General features: G+C 33.2%; 1 long non-coding RNA gene across 4 annotated transcripts in view; it reads right to left on the bottom strand.

The window, feature by feature from the left end:
- Positions 1 to 836: 836 nt before the first annotated feature.
- Positions 837 to 17,119, bottom strand: part of LOC123564352 (uncharacterized) — a 302,958-nt gene continuing 286,675 nt past the window's right edge. For all 4 annotated transcript variants that reach the window (XR_008369891.1, XR_008369894.1, XR_008369892.1 and 1 more), the window contains 3 exons: positions 12,293 to 12,345; positions 5,665 to 5,813; positions 837 to 3,258 (listed from right to left, as the gene is read on the bottom strand). This is a non-coding gene — a long non-coding RNA (uncharacterized LOC123564352). The remainder of the gene's footprint in view (positions 3,259 to 5,664; positions 5,814 to 12,292; positions 12,346 to 17,119) is intronic.

Below are 17,119 nucleotides of genomic sequence, written 5' to 3'. Positions count from 1 at the left end.
CCTATATTGGCACATCTTATATGGCCATATGTACTCTATTCCAGAGATATAGAAATTGTAACTGGGACTTTCAGTGTCATTTACTTAATTGCATCATTTACTGCGAGCCCCCCCCCCCCCCCCGGGTCAATATCTGTCACAAACTGACTACGGGAAGGTATTAATTTATTAATTGCAATATATGTACTATATGTCTTGTCCTTGCAAAGAAACAAACATGATGAAACTCACAAGTCAAGCTAACGACAATATGCAATTAAGATTCGGTCAAAAAGATGCATGTAAAACTATTAGATCGAGTTGTATAATTATGACTCGATATACTTAATGTAGATTACAAAGAACTTGCGACAGAAACATGTGTCCTCTTAGATTCATTGACTTGCCAATAATACCTCGGAAACGAAAAACCTGAAAGGACGGACAACGCAACAGGCTAACTCTGGGCGTATGTAAATTGCCCAGAACTGTCCGCCAAAGGCGATCTGGAAACGTAAATTGTAAAGGAACCATCATGTTTTGGTCTTTACTGAATAAGAACCAAATTTTAAGAACATTCCAGTTATGTACTCGACTCATAGAATTTTGTACTTGGTCTCTATTGGGACTAATGCAAGTAAAACTTCTTTATAATATATGGCAGATTATGGAGCAAACTAGAGAAATCTGCCGGAAAAGTTGACAAATCGCACCGAATTACTTAAAAGCGCTAAAGAGCCGCCAGTTTAATGTCAAGTGGTTAGTAGTTTGATCAGCAAAACGAAACATAGGGCAGGATATGTGGCACAAGTCCTTACATTTTAGACACGATTTATAAAAATGACACATAAAGCAACTATCTTTAAAATGTTTATTGTCTGCAAAACTTTGAATAGTTTTACATCAAGCAATAATAAATACGAAGATGATAAAACAGTAAGTCAACATATTCAATAATTCGTGTATATTTGAATATAATATAGGGTTACAACTTGCATACCAAAGCTGTCGAGTAACTAACACTCGTTGTTCATACTTATGTACTTCTTTACAATATTTTGCTTACCAATTAGTGTACCCCTTGTTTTGAACCGTTTCTTGGATCATTCCATCCTGGACTTGCGTAGGTCTAGTAATCATTGTGTAGAAGCTAGTCTAGAACAGATGTTACATTGGGAACAAAATCAGTTTTCGCAATGATCTCAGAAGTATTTTATATCTGTCAGACCAATACGAAAACCAATTTTGTACAACAACAGTCACCGACCGTCTTTCCCAATTCAGATTTATTCCAAATTCATTAAACTGTTAATGAAGGCTTCCGCCAGTGTCCTACGGCTCCACTGTGACAATTTTCTAGTGAGACATGTTCATCTTGACTACAGGTGTTGTCAAGTATTCTGAAAAAATGTTTTACCTTTGTGAAGCACATAATCTTTTATCAGTTGCAAATACAATTTCTGTAGGCACCAAAGTCCAAAAGTGAAATCTCCCGACTGTTTCAAATACCTCTTCTATGTATAATACGACAAACTTGACATCTATACACATTCCAAAGGCAAGGATAGAGAGATCTTTGAAAACTTATCTCGTGTAATTTTCTTCAGTATATAAACATATGCAGTGAAAAACGTCTTTTTTTTTTCTTTTAATAACAAGCTAAATAGTTTACTATGTCATCATTGTCACTGGAAAGCATGCACACTTTGCTCAAAAACTGAAAATTTTGCCACTTTCGAACCACTGAAATATTCCCATATCTAACGTAAAATATCTGACAAGTTATCCAACTGCAAAGGCAAGAAATAGTCATCTGAAAAATTATGTACTATGATTGGACCAAATTATTAACAGTCAAAACAAGGTATATGCAGTGAGAAGGCCATGATTGGCTTTCAGGTTATTTCAAATATTAATTTTGTTCACTTTATGTATATTTATCATTCATTATTCATGTAAGTATCATTTGTTAGCTTCACTCGGCACTCTGAAGCAACATGGAAAATAAGTAAGTAAAATCAAGGAGTCAAAATACTGGTAGGTAAAATCAAGGAGTCAATGTGTTTTTATACAGTACATTTCTTTATTTCAAAAATCTGTTGAATCACTGCATTAATCATTTAGAACTGCTGCTGTCAATACTGTGGTCATTCTTTTGTTATCATTGTTACCCTATTATTCTTGTTTCTGAAGCTCTCTTGTTTTCTGTTTAATAAATCCATTACATTTCATTTAGTCATTTTTCCATAGAATCTTGGTAAGTACAGGAATCTTCTTTCATGCAGCCCTATCGAATTGTTATTGCAACATTTATTGTGCAAGCAAGCTCATTCCCATTGGACCTGTATTATGTGTTGACCTGTTTCCAACAGTTTCTGTGTGTGTCCTTGTTTATTTCTTCCTGTTTTGTGTAGCCATGTTGTCAGTGTGTCCTGGTTCATTCTTCCTGTTTTGTGTAGCCATGTTGTCAGTGTGTCCTGGTTCATTCTTCCTGTTTTGTGTGCCATGTTGTCAATGTGTCCTGGTTCTTTCTTCCTGTTTTGTGTAGCCATGTTGTCAGTGTGTCCTGGTTCATTCCTTCTGTTTTGTGTAGCCATGTTGTCAGTGTGTCCTGGTTCAATCCTTCTGTTTTGTGTGGCCATGTTGTTAGTGTGTCCTGGTTCATTCTTCCTGTTTTGTGTGGCCATGTTGTTAGTGTGTCCTGGTTCATTCCTTCTGTTTTGTGTAGCCATGTTGTTTCAATATCAGTTTTCAAAATGATCTCAGATACTATATAAACCTGTCAGACCAGAATGAAAACCGACTTTGCTCACATGCTCTATTCCAAATCTCTCTGTTTTTCTTTTCTTCTATCTGTTTCTGTATGTTTAGTGTATCTTGTGTCATGTCTTACCTGAAGATTTCTTTTTTTCCCAGATTTGCAAGGCAGTTTCTTGATTTATAATAATACAGATGAATGTCTTGTCACCTCTAACATACTGGAAGAAAGTGAATACTTTGTGGCCAAGAAGCTTTCAATCTAAATTACATTATAAAGGTGCAATTGTCACATTGTACTGGCCATTGTAAAATAATGCAATTTAATAAATACTGATATAAAAGTCAGAGCACAAAGATTTGCTGTAACATCAACAGCTCTACTGAAACTCTCCACTTTAATTGCACTAACTGATCAGAGCTTTCACTCTATAGGTAGTTTACAAGTCACAACAGGATAGATTATCATCTCCAGCAAGGTCTCTGACTCTCAGGCACTGCACTGTCTGTCACACAGGCATTCTGCAAAAGAAAACAACTTCCTTTCTATTCCATCCAACAAAGCCAAACAAAATGATACCACAAAATTTACTAGAAAAAAACATTCTTTTGACAGTTGATGGAAGTTGCAAAATGTGATTAGTGTCACAGATTTGATTTGTGAAGTATATAATCTCTAAAGTCAGAATTAAGAACCACCCACACAAAATTTCACAACTGGATACGTCTTAAATTCAGAGCTAACTCAACATATAACACATCATAAAAGTAAATAGCGAAATAGCTGAGATTCTAGAAGAATCACAAAAACTTGATCCCGCAGAAGAAAATGCATGGAATAAACATTTCAAGACATATCATACAAATAACTGATATAAATAATCCACTAGCATGGGAATGCAAACATGCGAGTTGATTAGGGTTAGAAGTGAAGTATCAAAGTTTATAACAAAGAATTTACAGTATTTAGATGGTATATATTTGATAAGTCCTTTATGATTGATATGACATGCATGCTGAGAACCATCAATAATGCAGAAATAAATATTATCTTTCGAACTTTTCTTTATAATTCCGAAAAATGTCATTTACATTATTTCTGTTGATTGCATCAGAAATTTCTGCAGTTTTATGATAAAATATTATTTTTACTTCTTGCATGCTAAAATGCAATAAGCTATCAATTTTCATAATTATACAAATGTATGAAAAAGAATATCAAACACTTAATAACAAAAAAAAATTGCATGAAATAAAAGTCATTTATCTTTTTGCTTCTATAGCATCCCAGTTTTTATTGTTATAACACTGCATACTTTTATTGAGAGAAGTATCATTTATTTCCGATTTCATTTTAATTACATTCTTTTCAGATGTTTTGAAATTATCTCACAATAGGAAAGTCTTGGTACATAATAGCCTTGATTTAGTTGATTCTGAACTTTCTATTGAGTTACGCATGTTTGTATTATCAAGGATATGTCTTTTTGACACATGATAGGTGTGTGCCGCTCAAGTCACAAAAAATATTAAAGATTTACAGACAAAAATGTCAAGATCGTTGAGCAAATTTACATTTGGATCAAAGAGATCTTCCATTCAAAACCAATTCCAATTTTTCAAGAAAGCAAATATGGTTTCATTTGAAATGTGTATCAGGTAGTTGATAGGTCAGACACAAGTGTCATGTGACTGATACTCTTCAAAAAGGAGATTAATTTTGAAAACAGCTCTTCAATTCTGAAGATTACTTAAGTTTGCAGACAACACAATTTAAATCTTCCAAAATACTTTTGTTTGCAGTTGAAATCTGTGCATATCAAATATGGGTTTAAAAATTTGTTTTCCTGTTTAATTCGTTGGCAATGACCCAGGTTTCATAGCAAGTCAGAACATGGCTGTATCAATGAAAACTTCGAAAGAAATATAAATCTACTGAGGTAGCTAAAAACTTCAGTTCTGAAGATTGAATAACATTTAAATTGTCATTTCAATTTAGTGGAGTGAAACATTTAAGCAATAACAATTGATTTACAGCATTCAATATTTATGTAAGATTATACAGTTTTTCAATTCAATTTCAGCAGAAATTATCAATACATCACAGCTTGTTGAGTAACTAGTTTTCTGAACTGTCAAAAAGGAAAAACCCTGAATCAATTTATGACTCGAAATTGAAGGTGTTTCTCTATTAAGACCATGCAAAATAGAGTTATTGCTAATATCTTCATTAAAAATTTCAATGAATTGGAATAGAGTTTGAAATTTTGTTTGAAGTTGTTATTAGTAATTTTGATGTGCAGATGTTAACATTAAAACCTTCTTAAAACTTGATTATTTATTGATGATAAACCAAAAAGTACATAATAAATAAGACAATATTAGCAATAAATAGGTGAATAGCTTCCTAATTAGAAGTTGCCTAAAGAAGTTCTTAACCAAATGGTGATTCATGCAATTTTATAGTGATACTTGTAGCACTGAGCTGTCTTGGTCAGCACTGGTTGCAAAGGCAGAATCATTTGTTCGCAAGCAGGCTAACGGTTAACCTCTTACCGTAACATTATATTCAGAAAGGTACATGTTTATACTGTGCGAGAACTGTAGTTAATAGATGAAAGATTCAAGCTTCAAGTTATTAACCTTTACCCTGCTAGATGTTTTAAATGGACCTTCCATCATTCAATCTGGACAGTACCACTTATTATTCAACTTAGTGTTCACTGAAAATTTACTGACTGAATAGCGGACAGTGCAGACCATGATTAGCCTGCACAAACCAGCAGGCTAAAGGTTAAAGAAAAGTTGCAACAAATATCAAGTAAAAGATTATTTTTTAAGTAAGACTTGAGCAAAGGAAAGAGATCAAACTTGATTGACAAAAGTGTGAAACCATCTATATATATACAGGACTTCAAATGATTTTACCTTTTACTCCATAGATAAATTGAGTGCATCCTGGATCAAGTACGTCAGTACTACAGTATGTCAGGTACCAGCCTGAACTAATTTTATGTCTGCATGTCACAAGTTCCAGACAACCCACTCCACCTTTACACCAATGACACACCCTGAAACTGTACAAACCCCTTAATTATACCTTATTCCTTTATGTCTGAAAAACAGCTATTTCATAACATCAATGTATCTATTCAATTCATAAAGAAGTCAATGACACATGCATTTACAAGCAGTACAAATAAACACCGCCTTCGCCAGACTGTTACAATTATTTAAGACGTTCACTAGATAATAACGTTTTTTCGACCTTTTCTTCAGACTATTTTTGAATCCCTGTGCTTGCTTCCTTAGTGCTTCTAAATAAGGTCAGTAAGCCAGTCATAAACTTATATTTTGAAATAATTAACATCACACTTAAAATGTAACAATCTTTATCACCACCCTGATTTTGGTTTGTATATATACACCAGATGCAATCTGGAGACATAATATTTTAATTTCTATCTTTGATCTTGTCAAATTTATCACCATAATGATAACTTCAATACCGAAAAAAATATCAATAAGTGAAAGATATGTACATTTTCCTCCATATGAATGATTTATGGGGACAGTCAGTGATCTGTCTATCTTGCATGGGACTCGAATAAAATATAGCTTGATTCAGTAGGTTACGTATCACCACTGCTTAATTATGTATGTAGATAATCAGACGAAGTGAAGCGTATATCCTTTACCTACCATTTATGAATGAAATTTTCACTGATGGGAATAAGCGGTTAAAATTATGCGATATACCAGAAAAATAAAGCTGTCGAATTTAATCTTTTCTGTAGTAAATACGTGTTATGCATAATGTTAATGTCTTTTTTTAAAAATGCATACTGCAGTTAAATGTAATTCCCTTTTGAAATAGAGTAAAGGAATTTCCTCTTTGAAGATGTTTTTGGTGATTCATAATAAATGGAAGTATAAGAGTGTTGTGCAGACACGTTCCTGTCACCTGCCTACCTTAAACCAGGTGGCAGTATACAAGTCTAGCCTATAAACAGAATATATAACCACGTTACAAAGTATATACATTTAGTAAAATTTTAACAATCTTGTGGCAGAATCTTGTTGCTACTGTCGGCTATCTCTTCCACCACTGATTGTTTTCTTTAGTTTTTAAAAGACTACAGTATTCAAATTCACACTACGTAGTAAATGAATAAATGAAATAATGACCAAACAATGTTAACAGGAACCATTAATGAATATTATTAACACACCAAAGCAATGGCATGCGGAACATGTATTTTCTGGTTCTGTCCCGTTCAATTAGTTATGCAACTGAATACATAGGTAAAACTTCATACTAAGGCATTTCAAGGGCCTTAACTGTAGCATCTGTTATGGATCTGCAAGGGTCTGACAACTATTGTATACATGCTTTTTTTGTTAATCTGGTGTTGTTTTCAACTAACCTTTGGTTCAGCTGGGTGAACAACCAGGTGTTAATTTGACTTTCAAGAATGTTTTTCAAGGTCACAAAGAATATGAGCTGTGCCACGAGAAAACCAACATAGTGGCTTTGCGACCAGCATGGATCCAGACCAGCCTGCGCATCCGCGCAGTCTGGTCTGGATCCATGCTGATCGCAAAGCCACTATGTTGGTTTTCCCATGGCACGGCTCATATATCCTTTTAAATATATTTTATGAATGAACATTTCAGTGATGGGAATTTGAGTAAAAGTGCATGATAAATAAGCAATATAGATCTCCCTACCGATATTTTGAATAGAAAATATGCATTATTTATAATACTTATTTACTTAAACAGCATGTTCAAATGCTTCTTGAATATAAAATTCAAGACAAAAAACTCATTTTCACACATACTAGTAAAAAAGGCAATGTTTATCACAAGATCTAAAACACTGCATATTTTGATTCTGATTCATATTAAAATTTTATAATCTTATCCTTTCAGAAAAGGCTCTCAATTATAATCACAGCATTAAATTTCTTTTGAGATGTGTTATGCAAATGGTAATCAGAATAATTTAACTATACTAGTAATATTTATATATTATTCATAGATAGCACCTTTGATCCCATTTCCTGGGTGGATCCATGAGTAGCTTGCACTTTCTCCTTTTTTAGCTTGATACTAAATTACAAGGAAGCATTCATGATATTGACAGTGGAATTTTCTCTCATACAAATACAGTGAATTCCTAAGTTTGTTTGATGGCATGGTGTTTTGATTGGTTTTATGGCACAACTTCTATACTGGGTGTGCCATCTTGTACTTACTGCATTTATTGGTGCAGTGAATGTAGCACATGTTACAATATTGCAACTTTTTCCACTGTTACAACAGTTTTCTGTATTTCCAGATAAATTTCACCAGACATTTACTTCTGAAAGGCAGGCAGTTTGGGGAAGACATTCTACCCTCTATCTAATATACTGAACTATGCAAAGCAGGATATTTAGAGAATGATATTTCCACCCCCTATGTATAATACTGCTCTATGCAAAGCAGGAAAGTTTTGGGGAATGCCAATATTTCGACCTTCTATGTAATATACTGAACTGTGCAAGGCAGACGTTTGGGGAATGACAAAATCTCCACCTTCCATGTAATGTAATGGACTACGCAAAGCAGGAAGTTTTGGGAATGACAAAATCTCCACATTCCATGTAATGTAATGGACTATGCAAAGCAGGAAGTATTGGCTTCCATGTAATGTAATGGATTATGCAAAGCAGGAAGTATTGGCTTCCATGTAACATAATGGATTATGCAAAGCAGGAAGTTTTGGGAATGACAAAATCTCCACCTTCTATCTGTTTTGGCAATGCCAATATTTCGACCTTCTATGTAATATACTGAACTATGCAAGGTAGACGTTTGTGTATTGACAAAAATCTCCGCCTTCCATGTAATGTAATGGATGGACTATGCAAAGCAGGGAAGTTTTGGGAATGACAAAATCTCCACCTTCTATCTGTTTTGGGAATGCCAATATTTCGACCTTTTATGTAATATACTGAACTACGCAAGGCAGACGCTTGTGGAATGACAAAAATCTCTGCCTTCCATGTAATGTAATGGATGGACTATGCAAAGCAGGAAGTTTGTGAATGACAAAATCTCCACCTTCTATCTGATGTAATGGACTACGGAAAGCAGCAAATTTTGGGAATGCCAATATTTCCACCTTCTTTGTAATATACTGAACTATGAAAAGCAGGAATTTTTGGGAATGACAAAATCTCCACCTTTATCTGATGTAATTGACTATGGAAAGCAACAAATTTTGGGAATGCCAATATTTCCACCTTCTTTGTAATATACTGAACTATGAAAAGCAGGAATTTTGGGGAATGCCAAAAATTCCACCTTCTTTGTAACATACTGAACTATGAAAAGCAGATTTTTTTGGGAATGCCAATATTTCCACCTTCTTTGTAATATACTGAACTATGAAAAGCAGGAATTTTTGGGAATGCCAATATTTCCGCATTCTATGTACTACACTGAACTATATATAGCAGGAAGTTTGGGGGAAAGACAGTATTTCCACCATCTTTGAAATATATTGAACTATTTATCAGCAAACACTCATGCTAAACTTTTAATCTGTCACAGTTTATTTCATCTGATGTATGATTACATGCTAATACCCAGGAAAAATGATGACCATGACTGACAGTTTTTGATGGTTGACCATGTTTTAACAAAACTTCCTACCCAGGCACCTTGATGTATTTGCAATAAATTCTGGAAAAAAATCAATTAAAATGTGCTGCTTACTTATCGAAGTCAACATGTACTGAAAGGATGGTGATCACTGCACCTCACTGATGTTATTGACATAAATTTTTTTACATTTTTCTCACTAAGCAAAAAGAAGCCTTAGCTTACATAACATACTTCATCTTGGGAGGATGACACTATACCTTTCATAGTTGACACCTGGAAGACTAATTTCATGTCAGTATAATTTGGTATGATTAGATGCATTATTCTGATATCAAATGGTGGTTTTACATGTTGATATAATTTCTGTTATAATATTACAATGAATAAAGTAATTTATGCAATGACAATACTTTTTGGATCAACCCTTGTATGTCCATTATTTACTAGAGTTTGTCCTAGGTTTATAGTAAACTTTGAACAGTTTTAAATATATATTTAGTTTCTGATTAACAATTACTTATTGGAAATATCCTAAATTAGCAAATTACTGTTTTCAAGTAGTGGATATTTGTTATACATCCTTACAATAAATATTAACAGACCTTAATATAATTTAATAAGCAAATGTTGCAAAAAGCAAGTGTTTGTAATTTACAGGTATACTTCCTTAGCAAGATTTATCATTTGCTTTTTTACTATTATAAATTAATTCTAATTTCCAAGTATTATTTTTTGTATGTTGAGAGTTGATACTTAGCTATATATCTTCAAAATGTTTTGCAAAGTGACAAAAAATATTTACATATTACAAAGGTATGTCCAAGTTTTTCTTTCTCTTTTACCTCTAAAATGAAGAGTTTGCACTTGCCAGCTTTAACCAAGCTACATTTTTGTGTTCTGAAAATCTACGCAACTTTCAACACACTGCCATCAAGGCTTATTTATGTCTAGCAGGAATTTTTTGCAACATTAATTTCTCACGTAACTGTAAGTAACCAGGTGGACCTTGTCAAAAATAATTTTCCTGGTCAAAAATACAAGATTCTGCTGACATTCTCAGCTTGTCTTCCCTGTGAATTTTAAAAGAAAAAAACCAGTTCGTGCCAACAGCTATGCATGTATTGACTTCCACATTTTTATTCGTCTGATATTTATGAAATGTAAAAAGTTTTTTAGTTTTGTTTTGCTGCATTTAACACTGCTTTTGAAAAGTATATAATTTCTGTGCTTGTAGACAATGAAAAAGAGAGCATGAAACCAGGGATCGAACTCAACACCTGAATTGGTTAAGTCAGAGGTTTCAACATGAAACCAGCAAGGGCAAGATTTTTTCTGCAACTACTATCTGGCGATACAAATTTACATCACATTGTTATAGTACACACGGACTATTACACCGAAAAGGAAAAAACATGTTTTTACATGGGTTGACATAATGCCACAATTCTGGCATATTATTATCTGTAATGATCGATTTGTAGCTGTATTAAATTATAATTGTAACATTTATGACTTGTTTACGAAATATTTAATAATCTTGTGGTAATTGCCTTTGTTCCCCTGTCAGACATTAAATTATCAAATAAAATATGCTTATGAGTACAAACAGTAACTGCATTTTGTGACAAAATCTTAAAATAAATTCTCAAAACTTTAAGTATTAAAATAACCTTTTTCAAGGATACAATTGACATGTGATAAAACTGGCTTGCTTTTCTATTGTCTTTTCTACACACACATCACCTCATATGACACAATTTATTACATAATTTAATTATGCAATTAATAACAATATCAAACAATAACTCATGTCACTTTATATTTTTATAAAAGAAATCAGTAAAATTTATGAAGCAAAGCAACATTTTTATTATTCCAAGGTTTTAACATTGCAGTAGGTGTGTCTCTAATGACTGCAGCAGGTTAAGAAACTTAACTTATTTTTCAAATATTTTACTGCTCCATGAACCCATGTTTTTTTGTTGTATCAAAAAATGGTAAATGAACTTTAAAAAAAACACAACTTCAAAGTGTGACAGAGATGTCACCAGACTTCTGCATGGTCTCAGGTCTGTGCCCATTTTCCTACACCAGGTCGGATATGCACAGAGTAAGTTGCAAAATGTGTGGTCATATTCAGGCTATATTTTGAGTTATGAATTTGACCGTTACAATCAGCCATACAAAAAACAGGTATCTTTTGTTCTTCAAATAATTTTAACTTTCCTCTTTATGTCATTCTGTTTCCAACAGTTTTCATTTCTAAAGGGTTTTCCTAAAGTAAGAATAAGGGGCTGCCTGAGCTGGCAAATGTTTCTTGTCAGGCAATAAAACAGAAATAAACATGTTGTATAGTCTGCAAGAGAGCCATGTTTGAAATATTTCATGTAATTGCAGCTTGATCTTATCTCCCCTCATGTCTACTTAGTAAAGATAAAAATCAGCCTAGGAAACAATCTCACACTAAGGCCCCAGCTTCATGTAAATCTCACATGAAATATCTGCCTGTCACTGTATGACATTAACACTTCCAATGTTTCTATTCACCCATCATATAAATCATTTAGAGCAGTCTTACACTTTCACAATCAAAGACCTCCTGCTCTCAGAACATGGCCCCTTCAAAACCTTGAAATAATTGCTAGTTATGAGTGTGTCAATCAATGTAATTAAAAAATTTGGATGGTTCCATATCTTTATACAGATGATGTCTAATATTTAACATTGCTGCAGAATATTGTTAACTGTCTTTAGCATGTACATTTCTTACACATTTTCTAAAATTAGAATGTAATGTGAAGCAAACAAGAAAGACAGTTTTGTGATGAACCCTGGACTTGCCTGTTTTACATGGACAGTTTGATCCTAAGCAAGAATGAAAGCAGCAGAGGATATTTACCTTTTTATGACAGTAGTTTAGCATGTTTGGTTCTGTTTCAGCTCTGGCACATCCTGAAAGACAAAAGGACAATACATGTAGGTTGCACAATTTAACAGGATGTCAAAAGGAACAGAGGAAACAGTCCATTTATCAAAAAGAGAAATTCATGTTGTAAATATTTCTATAGTAACAGAGGTTTCCTGCAGTCAAAGACCAATGTTCCTGACCCTAATAAAACTCACAAGACCCCTTGGGACAATACCTCAATCACTGGGTCAATTTCTCTTATAACCTTGAAATTCAGATGGGTTCCAGTCAATTAACAGGTACTTGTTGACTGGTAGCAGATAATTCCAGTGTAATTGTTAATTAGATCTAGGTGTCATACTCAGTGGGTGGGGTAAGGTACAACAGAAAAATCCTTTGTATGAACTGAAGAAGTAAATTAACTGTTTGAAAATAATTTAGATTTAGTTAACAAGATTTTAATTTAAACCAAATGTAGGCATTAATCATAATCATGTTTACACCACAGAATGTATGATTTATAAATGTTACAAATAGAGTTTTGCTTAAAAGATGTTATGAGGTCATTGCCTGGAACTCTTTAAAGGAAAAATTATAAATAACTCCTATCACCCTAAAGATGGTACTGAAATAGACACAATAACTCAAGACAGTGTAAAAAACATCTTCAACAATTATTGGTGTAAAAGACACAAAATTCTTTTTTGATTTACCTCATACAGGTCAATTAAGCACAATTTAAATTAAGGAAAGGTTTTTAGCACTTCTTAGAGAAATTTCATGTTGAAGTAACAGTTAAGTGTACTTCATACAATTTGAAAGGAGTCAGCATAGCAAAGGATAGCATAGCAATTTGGCGGCATGAAAGAAAGGCAATATGCCAGTCTTTCATGATTATTACAAAGCAAACAATAAATGGATGTTCAAATGTTGTGCCACATAAGTCTGCAAGCAAATAAGCAACATTCTATGATTTTTCATCCACTTGTTAAAAGATGAAGAACTGGCAGAACTGCCTGCGGAAAAATGATTTCTATAGTATATATCTAGCTGTATTCAAGATTTGAATCTAGTAAGTTGTAAGAAGTTTTTTTTGCTTCTTTTAAACTGTCAGATATACTTGAAATATGATAAAAAGGTCAATGTATTTCAAGGTGGATGAATACCTTTTACAAATCTCTCATTAGCGAAAATTAGCATAAATTAGTATGGTTTAACTGTCAGATTCTGCTTATTAAACCAACATGGCTCCAGGTCCTGTCATGTGATAGAATATTTTGGCAATTAAGGAAACTTTTTTTTTGAACACATTTATGTCTATAATGATTTAAATTTCATGCTGCTAACTAAGTGCTCTGAGTTTGCAGAGCGAAATAAATGGGGCAGTTAATGACACCGTCGACAAAAAATGTCTTGTGGAAAGCCCATGTTTTTTGTATCTCATATTCATCCTCACCCAAGCTGTATGCAGTAAATGTCACAATGTTTGTTTGCTGAAAAATTAAGCAGGACATATATGGGAAACCTGTTTAAATGACTGATTGGCTATTACTTTAATGATATTAATTAATTCAATTTTATTTTCCTATATTTGGATTTAATATCTCTAAATTTAACTTCCATGCATAATTAAACGGATCTTCTATATCCTGGTGTAACAGATGTCTGTGTTGAAAAAACTAATCACAAACATGTACATGACCACTTTCTTACCTTTTGACATAAAAACGTTTGAAGATGAAAACTCTAGAGTCGTTTTACAGGTATAATGTGTATAGAATGATACAGTTAACTGATGCTTTGGGAAAATCACTGACTGAAGATTAAACAAAAGTACTGAGTAATGACTTATTTCTGTTTTCAGTATATAAGCGTCAAGTGATCCTTATACTTTAGTTGAAGTCTGAGTTCAGCTGACAGACAAGCACGACAGTACAGTTTTTCATTCTGTCATCCAGGGGAACAACTCAAGTCTCACATACACTGCTATTTCTTTTCTATTAACGTTATACTGCATTAACCATTGCAATTCAATTGTGACTTTTTTTGCCATCTAATTGACTTTTTTTGCCGTCTACGTAAAAAAATCTTGAGGTTTCAAGGTACGACCTCCAACACTTTAGGGCTTCGAGATGACATCAAGTGCAAATTCTGAACAAACACAAGGATAAAAACTAACCTCAGTCTCACAAAAGGACCAGATACCCTAAATTCTCATGGGTGCTCAAACCAAAAACAAACATCTTAGCTATTGTTACAGTGTTATTTGTATAAAATTTTAATAAGTCAAACCTAAGAATTTCAACGGAAACTAGTCATTATCTACTGGAAAGATTTAAATTCAACAAGACGGCAAAATAACGCATTTAACCAAATATTATTTTCTTATCACTAATAAATTTATTTCTCTTTGTGCGATTTCTAAAAAGATTCTATCAATATATTTCACAAAAGATTGCGGGTTAAAGGGCAAACATGTAATTATAGGAATATATGTTTACTCTGAAACTCATTTTCTTTCATTCACAACCAACGATGATCATCTTTAAGATACTTGTTTAAACTAATATTTTGTAATTTGTGAAAATCAATTACTAAATAAACTCTATTACAATATCAGAACCAGCCTTTCATTTTAGCACGCTTTTTGAGTTAAAAGATTTAATTTCAGTGTTTGAATTCAAATGAAACAAATTTCGTTATCTATTCAATTTCCTAACCTTCTTTCTTTCAATAATTCCTTTAAAACGTTTTCAATCTTTGAGCAAATATCAAAAACACATCAATTTTAGAGCATTGAGGTTGAAAATGATCAAAAATAGCGATATTTTATTAAAGTTGTTTGAACATGGCATCACCTTTAGAGGGACAAAATGGGCATTAGATACAATAATATATGTTGACTCTAGTTTTTACTTCAACCTGTACCATGAACATAACATGTATTAAAACACCCAAATAATATTTAGAACATCAATTTTTAGTTGACGCTTTTTTTTGTATGTGCTATTTTTGTAAATTTAAATTAAGGAGGTGCAAGCCCTCAACCTGAGGTTCAGGTTTAAATATGTGTATTAAATCCAAGGGTTATGTTAGGCTGCTAATATAACGCTATGTGTTACTGTGCTGGTAGCGAAATACCTATAATGCAAAGTGGTAGGCTGTATTGGCAGAGTTTTAGTCTAAGACATGTGAACAGTCGTCAAGTCAGCATATTTCAAATCATGGGTGACAAATGTGATAGCTTTTGATATTTTCCACACTTATGTTTTGTTTAGGTTTAAGATGTTGAGAAGTGCGACAATTACATCAATGACATTTATAAGCTATCTGGAAGGTATTTATACACTAAACTAAAAGGAACTATTAAATTTTGTTGTCAAAATCATAGTTTTATTTGTTGAAAACCATACTGTGACAGCGTATTTGCAAAAAAAATTACAACAGATAATAATAATATAAAGTGTCTTCTTGGTGCAAGATCTTGCTTTACGCCTTCCTTTCTACGTCAATGGAACATGTGCATGTTTGACACAAGCCTGATAATAATTATCTCGGTACATTAGAAATGCAGAAAGTTACATCTACTGCATGTAAAAAAGATAGGCAAAACTCAGGTGACAATGACATTTTAATGAATGCAAATGCAACCTTTTTGTCCAAAGGTTTCTTTAACAATGCCCTTGGTGAACTCCTGACAAATTTCAAAGTCATCTGCATTATTTTTCACATTCATGACATTTAATTTTTATAGCAAATTCAAACGAATCCTACTTTTTTCATTTTAATGTGTTTTACACATCACAAAATCATCAGAAGTTCATGTCACTGTCTGGAAGTATTTCCTCACTAAGTTAACTTCCAGAAGGCAAAATACTTGCAGGGTTTTTTTCCGGCCATTTTTATAGCTGTTATTCGGCTATATTCCCAATGCCAGAAAGTATGTCTTTTTCCCAAAATGAGTGCAAAAATTCCCAATCTACATTCTGAAAAAAATTTCATCACAATTGCACAAAAATTGACCAAATTATGGACAATTTTGTAATATAAGTCTGTTAAAGAGGTTGTACAATGTGAAATAAGTGTATGAGAAAGTGCTTAAACACATCCTTACTATATCCTATGGGACTAAATATTTCACAATTTGGAACATTTACGCGTCAAAATTCCCAATTTTGGGGGTATAGGCTATGTTCCCAAATTAGCTACAAAAAACCCTGACTTGATACATATATTTACCATATTTTGGAGTGTACTGGTCGCAGTGATGTATCGCACCCAATTTCTGCTCTGGAAATGGTCAGAAAATTTAAGCGGCCATACTGATGATGTGGACTGAATTATTAACAGAACCTGATTCGTTGAAAGCGTACAGGGTTATTTTTATCCAACCCGGTGTACAAGTACCTGTCACTGGCGACCAGTAAAATGAAAGTAGATACAGACATAATTCAAACTGCAAGTACAGCGTTGAATTGTAGTCATTTGTAATTTTAATGGCCTGTGTGGGATATTTACGATATACCTTACTGAAAATAACCACTATTCCTTGAAACACTGTCAAAATTTATCTTTTTTACCATTTTGTTCGTTCGTAACAAATGCACCTAATTTTGCAAGTGCCACGGCCGAAAAATTGGCCTGAAAAAATTCTGCTGGCAACGTTCTGTAGTATAAGTCGCAGGGACTTTTTCAGGTAGCAAAATGAGTGGAAAAGTGCGACCAATACACCCCAAAATACGGTAAGCATTTGAGTTGCAGTATGACACCAACTGACCCCACAACTGAAAATAGTGACCTTGACCTATTGCAAAATAT

The sequence above is a fragment of the Mercenaria mercenaria genome, chromosome 2 (assembly GCF_021730395.1).
Source record: "Mercenaria mercenaria strain notata chromosome 2, MADL_Memer_1, whole genome shotgun sequence".
NCBI lineage: Eukaryota > Metazoa > Mollusca > Bivalvia > Venerida > Veneridae > Mercenaria > Mercenaria mercenaria.
This window is presented reverse-complemented; position numbering and strand designations above follow the sequence as displayed.